Source organism: Aplysia californica, unplaced genomic scaffold (genome assembly GCF_000002075.1).
Source record: "Aplysia californica isolate F4 #8 unplaced genomic scaffold, AplCal3.0 scaffold00022, whole genome shotgun sequence".
In the NCBI taxonomy this organism is placed as follows: domain Eukaryota; kingdom Metazoa; phylum Mollusca; class Gastropoda; order Aplysiida; family Aplysiidae; genus Aplysia; species Aplysia californica.
The window spans coordinates 835,153-843,169 of record NW_004797292.1 but is presented as its reverse complement, the minus strand read 5'-3'; positions in this window follow the sequence as shown (position 1 = coordinate 843,169).

Here is an 8,017-nt window from a genome sequence, read left to right as displayed (position 1 = left end):
TAGATATAGTAGGCATTTGCAAAACAGGAATAAAAATATATGCAGCTAGAACACACTGAGACAGAGAGAAAGAGAGAGAGAGAGAGACTCACTGGTTGCTGGAACCGCTATCCACGGGAACTGTCCGTGTTGGCTCTCCACCCTCATCGTACCGTACCGTAAAGATCTGCATTTTTAATTCTGCTGCGTTTACTTCGGCTACCAGGGAAGACATAACAGTCTTGCCCAAGTCCTCATCGTTCACATTGGTGGCCTCGGACGGAATTACTGAATTATTAGTTTTTGGGTTTTTTTGTTTTTGTTTGTTTACGTTTTATTTTTAATATTAGATAGTGAGTGAACGTATTGCAATGTGTGCAGTAAATGCTTCACTGAAATAGTTTTTGTACAAAGAAAGAGTTCATTTAGTCTGTGTCGTGAATTTTTTTTAAGATCTACTTTTACCCCTCCCTCCTCTCTCTCTCTCTCTCTCTCTCTCTCTCTCTCTCTCTCTCTCTCTCTCTCTCTATCTCTATCTCTCCCTCTCAGTCTCTCTCTCTCTCTTTCTCCCTGTACTTCTCTCTTAACCTACAGTATTAGATGTCTCTCACTGCACACTTATTATATAACAAAAAACGAGGAGATGTATGCTCCACTCTCCAGAGTGCACAACACCGTAACAAGCAACACTTTCTCCTCATTCTCTATAAAACTATGGGGTCTGTTCTGTAGCGGTGAGGGTCTTCGATGTTATCTCCGACGTCTCGTACTATGTTGTTTTCCTCTCAGCCCGAGTTGACACTGACAGGCAGGATAGACGCAGTCCGCCCCTTGCATGGTCTGAAATTCTAGGAGGGTATAAAAACAAATTGCAAAATGTTTATTCCGCTCTCTTAACGCCCAAGACGTCGTTATTCCCAAAAATGGTTTCTCGTAGACACACTGAGAAAATAAAATCTTGTAATGGAGTGTTGTATCAGGTACAGAATAACATTGTTCTGTTACATTGAACGAAGTGTAACTTTTGTTTTAATCCTCAACTAAACATTCCCATACTTTGCTTGTATGTGCAGCTTTTGTGGCCCTCCTCCAATTTTTCTCAGTCTATCTGAGATGGATTTAAATGAGTGATTAGGCTTCATCCATACCTTTTTATATACAGAAAGTGGAAAGCATGCCATAAAACCAGACGACAAGATTTTCTCGCAGAGGAAAGCCTAGTTCAACCAGTTATTATTTCTAAGGTCCATAGTGACAGAAACAAAATGCACTTCGTTCATGCCACCCCGGAAAGACAGCCTCTGGCCTTGAATATATCCCAACATAAACTGAACTCCGTACTCAGTTTGCCACCCCGTCGTTAGAGGACGCCAGGGCGGTCAGGCTTCCGTCAACTGAGCTGCCAAACCAAAAGAAGAAACAGCGACCCAACGGATCCGTGTCGCGCCGTATTGCCATAATGTGGCATCGTGGTGTAACCAGGCGCTCGTCAAAATGATGAAATTGGATGTTTTCAGCCCCTTGGGCAAGTTTTATCCAACTTAATATTCTAATTATTTATTTGTTTGTTTTGGCTCAAACCTTTGTGTCCCTATGAAAACAAAGTTCTGTGTGAATATCTTCAGGAAAAACGTTGATCAAAGGCACAAAAACTGTAAATTTGCGGTTTCCAAGGACACTCAAGCTTTGGAAGTCACCAAAATTCGACGGCCACGTTCTTGTTAATTCTATCTCTGACACCAGACGACCCATATCTCCTTCAATCACAAAATGTCTACTTCTGTTCAAGACAAATGGGTACTTTTTACAATTCAAAGTCGGACAAATAAACAAGCTGATGATAATAAATATTAATAACTCCATAAGCCCAAAAGTTGACGGGCGCCTGATTTCATCACGTCGTGACACCGGAAAGCTTATGCTACCCAACGATGCCGTGTCTAGCTGTATTACCATATGTCCAGTGTAAAGCGTATCAACAGACTTCATGTTTAGATATAATAATCTATCCCAAGTCGAGCAAACAAACTGTATCTAGTTCTACAAACAGCTTGTAGTTATATTCAACGAACACAAGTCGCGTCAACAAATGAACATGACGTGGATGTGCGAGTCAGTTTTTTGCTTGCCTCTTGACACTCATCAACCTCCTCTTACCGGGGCCTTACGTTATTGTAAAAAACGAAGATTACGCTCTTACCCGCATGTAGGCATTTTGTTTGTTGTATCGTCTACATTAATAGCCAAAACATACGCACTACATAGGATGATAGAGATAGCCCGTTCTCGGTGTCTTTGTCTTGGACTCGCCTTTCGCTCAGTTGGTATCGTTCAGGATAACATAGTCGTTAACCAAAGTTTTAATCCTCTTCAGGGTGGTTTTTTGTTCTTTTTGATTTAGGAATCTTTAAGGTCTTATTTCCCCCTGGTTCAGTTCTGTCAGAAACAGACGCTTACACAACACATCATCTTTGCAATGAAAGAAATTTAAGTTACGCTGCTCGTTTTTTACTTGGCCCGCGACGGTTTATCTAAATTTCTCTTCTGGTTGTTCTTCTACTTTTTTGCTTCTCTTCCTCCCCTCTTCCTTTTGTTCCCGTAACCTTTTTTGTGCTCAGATAAAATAACCTTCAGTCACAGACTTATTCACTTTATTTTCGTCTTCCACCACAACATCTATCTTAAGTTGGGTGAGATCTAGTTGTATCTTCCCGGATAAGGACAAAATATCTGGGAGATTCCGCGTTCAAGCTGCACATGTTAAAGATCCGTTTTTGGTTGAAACATCGAAGAAGAGTACGCCATAAGGCTGACACCTGGACAAATTCTAAATTTTAAAATTCCAAACAATGAAAATATCACAAGCACACCTGTAATAGTAATGCACACTCTTACATCTTCATTGATTCTAAACATGTTGACCATGTCTCTCCTTTTGGGAATATCAAGGAAGTCAAAGTCTGAAGGGAGAGGAGCAGTACTTGAGCAATCTACTTTACCTATGTATACAGCCCAGGCAAAGCTGTATCATGTACATTGTTTTAAGATCGTGCTTTAACATTGGTGGAATGAAAATGTATTGCATATTAAATGAACGGAGAATAATATTATTGTCCCTGTAATGAACAATGCTGTATTATGGTATTTTCAGAGAAATTGGAAAACAGCACTCACAAACACCGCGCAAAATTTGGCCATAACATTAATAATATGCTCATTAGCATTTCGTTTACGAGCCTTTGGTTTCGTGTAAAGCACCAACCATTTTTATGTATGGAATGTGTTAGTTAGATTTTGGGCATAATCATCTGTCAATGTGATACAGAAGCCATGAAACTGGCTTAGTTTAGGGTAGCCTGGATGGAATAAAACAAAACCCCAATCGTGAGACTCGGCAGGTGGCTTCGTGTAGATGACTACATGGCACAAGTGCTGGAACGTCATGTCATATCCTTATTTTCGTCATGGTTTCATTCAAGAAGACATCTTTATGCATGGCAAGCACCTTCTCAAAGGGTCAACCTCTTTAGGCAATTTTGGGATAGGCAGACCATACCAACAACAGAGTGGTCATCAGTAAATAGCCTACAGATATGTCGAACCCCGTGGCACAGCAGCTGAAGAAACGCATCTTTGCTCCCAGTTCAGATTGCAATTATCAATGACATTCAGGATGAAGTGACAGATAATTATGTCTAAACTGAACACAGTTCACACCAAAATGGTTTGCTCTCTACACGGAACCATATCTCCTTAACAAAAAAAAAATTAAAAAAATTAGCATTCAATGTTAAGTCCAAGTTTTGCGTGCTATTTATGACTGCTCTGTTTTATAGTTTGTTTCAAACTATCGTTATAAAATAATGTTTATTTTGTCGACAAAAATTTCCTCATTCATATTTTTTATGCAATACATGTCCATTCCACCTATGTTAATACACTCCAGTACATGAGCAAAAACACAGTTACCCCCCGGGGCTGTGCCACTGACTGAAGTGTCTTTAGGCCATTCCTAAAGGGGGGACATATCTCGTTCAAGTACAGTAGAATTGTAAATGGGCTGACTCATGTCACGCTCATAACTGTGCCTGATCTACAACAGGGAACTTCTGCTTTTTCTTTCCTGAACCTTACTATTGTCATTTTCTTTTACTTCTTTTGTATGTTTGTCACTCTCTTGTGATCTGCTATTTTGGGGTGCCTTGATAGTCGAAGCAGACCTTGTGCTGTTGAAGCTAGAGAGGTGAGCAGTCTAAGTCTGATTCCTTGTAAAGACTTCTCTGTTGACACTCACCCCTTGGCGCTCAAATGATGTTATTCAGTTGCAAGCGCCGTAAAACCCTTTATTATTAAAAAAAATCACACACACAGTTACGTTTCTTTGATTTCACAGAATTTTCCCAAGCATCATTTAAAAAAATCGATTTTGAGTAAACAATCTCAGGCTACTCTTACCGTTGATGAAAAGTGTATGAGTCAGAGGATGCAGAATTTATTTAGCTTTAAATTGGCATGCTGCATGAGCGGGTATGCCAAATTTTAATACGATGACTGGGTGAATACAATATCAGGTGTCTTTTGGACGCTACTGTTGTTCCTTGTATACAGTTAATTATTCCAAAGGTACCCCTTTTACAATCCGAAACATTATCGACTTCCCTGTTTTTAATTTTAAAGCCGCTCACAGACTAACATACTGAAGAAGGGAACCAAATTACGTTTTATGCTATTTTGCTCGCTAGTTTGAAAATACATTGATAGATAGGTGGATTCTTAATGTGGTTTACGTGTTTCATGAATTTCTCCAAAGTAATGAGGAAGTTAAAAATATACGGGATTCTATGGCGATGGTTTTGTCGTTTTTATGCCTAGGTCAGCTTTTCTCTGTGGTTATATTTTGTTTATTGTTGAGTTGTCTTGTCTTTGCCTCTGGTGTTTTTCATAATCATTGCTGTTGTTGCTGTTGTTGTTGTGGTTTCGGATTTATTATAGTTTATTAGTTTATGCTTTTGTTTGTTATGTTTTCTTTTGGGACACTCATACCATGCAGTGAACAGAAACTAATACAAACATTGCCTGCAAGACATCTCTGTCACCTCGGCAACCTGCCACGCCACGACAGGAAACGGAGACCTCAAAATGGAAGAACATTTATCCCTCTCATTGCTTTTCTCGACCTTTCACCCTTTTCTGCACCATCCATCTTCTTGGTGTTATATCCTTGTTTTTGCAACAACTTCAAAGGAAAGCTTCTTGAAGTTAAGCGTGTTAGTTGTGGCTGGATCTATACGTTCTCTGAACATCTAGAGCAGGATGGTTGGGGGGAAAGGGGGCAGGTGGAGGGCAAGACTGAGTAGCAGCGCCAGTGCCGTCTTGACAGAAAAATGAGCGATAACTCTTTCAATTGCTCCCGACGTGACTTCACAGCTTACAGAGGGCGTGGATGTTGTAGTGTCAGCAGAAAATATTACTCGTATGTGTGTTTGTGTATATGGCGTGATTTTTCAAGGTCAGCAGCCCATCCGCGAGACTTTCCGAAACCAGGCTTTCTTCTCTGCCACACCAACACGTTATGCAGTAACCACGTCAGATGACGGAGAAACATCAACAGCAAGCACGAGAACGTTAAAAGTGATCTCCAGCGCTATTCCTGCAACGATGACGACAACAACAACAACAACAACAACAACAACAACAACAACAACAACAACAACAAACAGCGTCTTCCAAATAAAAATAACATTCTCATTTTATTTCTTTTCAGAGAATGTCTAACTTTACTGTCGGCAAGTTCTCAGATTGTTTCACATCATGCTACTCTCAATGTCATTACTCCGCTTAAGGAACATGTTTCAGTTACTCTATTCTCATTCAGGCTCTTCATCTTCAAGGCACCAAAGCTAAACATTTCTCTATTGTTGGGTTTATTGTGTGGGTTTTATCATTTCTTTGGACTTATTGCAACTGGTATTTCTTTTGCGTGCAACGATTTATCAACTCATGGTTTTAATACATTATGCTGAAAAAAAGGCGACGTTACATTACAGAAGTGTGGGGCTGAACCCCCCTGTCCCCCCCCCCCCCCCCCATAAATAAATAAATAAGTAAATAAATAAATAAATAAATAATAAACAAATAAAAAATAAATAAATGAACAAATACATCAATAAATAAATAAATAAACTGGGCACAAGTCAAAATTCCTAGAATACCAGATGTAAACCGGCTTATGATTATTGCTTTATCCACCGTTCTGCGAAGCCGCTGTTGACATTACGGTTGAAAATAACTGGACCGCAAACATCGTGGAAAAGAAAGCAATGTTTGGGCCAAAAGTAAACACCGATTCTATCAGCTCAAGGTTCTGTTGCTGGGGACTGAGTGAATCTCCCCGCCTCTGACCACGTCACTCACGGCGCTCTGATGATTTTGTTTAGGACGATATTATGTCACAGCGCGGTGGAATCAAGCGCTCGTCCGGTGAGGTTGTTTTATTTTTTATTTTTTTATTTTATTTTTTTTTGGGGGGGGGAAGGGGGGGAAGGGGGGGGGTATCCATTTGCGGATATTGGAACGCGTGTTCATCTGTTTTGTTTATTTTGAAAAATTACTAATTAATTTATCTTAAATAGATGTGAAGATGTTTGCAATTGAAGGAGGAGAGGGTCGCTTGATTTCAGAGGTAAAATTAGCGAGAAAATGGCCGACAAAGTTAGGTGACTTCCATAGCTTAAGAATCCTTGTGAACTGGAAATCTACACTTTTGTGTGTGCCTATTCTCATTTTTTTCAAAAAGTAAAATTCACACCTAAAAAGTTTTTGAAAATGATGAATTGGTATAGGTTTAACGCCCCTATCAACACTGCTAGTGTATTTAAGAGATGGGACCTCCAAGTTTAACGTCCATCTCCGAAAAGACGGAGCCAATTGGGAAATTCGTGTCAAGTGCCTCCTTTCCCAAGGACACAACGTCGGACCAAGTTGAGGCTCGAACCTCGGAAAACATAATATTACGATTACGAGTCCGGTAACCGAACCACTAGGCTACCGACGCCACTAAAGTATTTGGGATATAATAGGCGTTGAGCTAAAGAATAAAAATTCGATACAAATTGCCAAACAGGAAGAAAAATACCAATAAAATTATTTTGTTTGATTTCATTATTTTGACAAGAGCCTGATTCCAACACGATGGCTGGTGCAAAAGAGCGGGTCAGTGATGATGTCCCAGGTCTGAGGTGAACACACACAAACACACAAACACACACATACACACGCGCACACATACACATTCACACTCTCTCTCACACACACACGCACGCACACATACACATCCACTCTCACACACATACACACACACACACACACACACATACACATACACACTCATACACACCCCTCCTGTCTGAAAACATGACATATAACAAGCATCCGAAACCAAAAAAAAAACGAAATTAATCTCGCTCTCGTTGCTTCTTCTTCTTCTTCTTCTTCACTGGCTTGTCCTTTGGGGCTTGTCAGTCGTTTCTCCTCTTAGCAGTCGATCGTGATGATTCATCATTGCTTCGTCGTTGTGTCGGCGAGAGCGCCGCCAAGTGATCAGGTGATCCGCGAAGAGACAAGTGCGAGCGTCCGTTGCCAAGCAACGAGTGCGAGGTTTGTTTCTTTTTGTTCGTTTCGGAACCTTGTTATATGTCATGTTTTCAGACGGGAGGGGTGTGTATGGGTGCGAGTGTGTATGTGTGTGTGTGTGTGTGTGTGTGTGTGTGTGTGTGTGTGTTTGTGTGTGTGTGCGCGCGTGTGTGCATGTGTGTGTGCGTGTGTGTTTGTGTTGAGAGAGAAGGAGAGAGAAAGAAAGAGAGATAAAGAGAGAGAGAGAGAAATAAGATGGAAAGAAAGACAGACAGATAGACAGAGAGGGGGGAAGATAAGATAAAGGGGAGAGTGATAGAAAGAATGGGAATAGAAAGAGAGCGACAGACAGACCACGACAGAAATTGTGTGTGTGTGTGAGAGAGAGAGAGAGAGAGAGAGAGAG